The sequence below is a fragment of the Halyomorpha halys genome, unplaced genomic scaffold (genome assembly GCF_000696795.3).
Source record: "Halyomorpha halys isolate HHAL.00 unplaced genomic scaffold, Hhal_1.1 Scaffold210.1, whole genome shotgun sequence".
Taxonomy (NCBI): domain Eukaryota; kingdom Metazoa; phylum Arthropoda; class Insecta; order Hemiptera; family Pentatomidae; genus Halyomorpha; species Halyomorpha halys.
Window position 1 is genome coordinate 500,913 of NW_027113191.1, and position 714 is coordinate 501,626.

Consider the following 714-nt stretch of genomic DNA (forward strand, 5'->3'; position numbering starts at 1 on the left):
TGAGACAGGCCAAAATATTTATAACTAAAGCCTCTACTTCTAATACTAACTGGCTGCTAGGCGTAAACAGAAACGAACTCCGATTATTAATAGGAATTCTTACAGGTCATTGTTGACATCTTAAGATATGTAGAGTAGTCCATCATGAAACCTACTGCTTATGCAGACAGGCCTAAGAATCTGCCTTACATTACTTAGCAGATTATGGTTGGTATGCGTCCCTAAGGCTTTTAGGCTCTGATAGAAAATTAGGCTTCCTCTATAGATTGGGAGTCCTTTCTGAATTTCATTAGAAAGTCGAAAAGGATCGATATAGAGGAATAACATAAAAGAGATATTCTATTTGGTTAGAGATAGCAAAAAGGACCAATAGGCCCAGTTGCCGGACTTGTTCCCCCTACCATTACCAGTACCAATATTAGTAATATATAACTCACTGTGACAATACTTTCCTGTACCAATACTTGACCAACTCTATTAACAATGAGATTACCTGGGTTCACTACCTCTGTCTCTCCGATGTTCTCCGAATATCACCCCCACAAAACATCCTCTGACTTTTCAGCCTACACCTGCCCAGCCAGCTTCGACAAAGGAATCTTCGGTACTGAAATCTCTCTGAGGAAATATGCTCCAGAATCGATCAAATGATGATGGTGGTTATGACTATCCTAAACACCGTGACCAAGATAAAAGAACAGCGCCTTGGTTCAA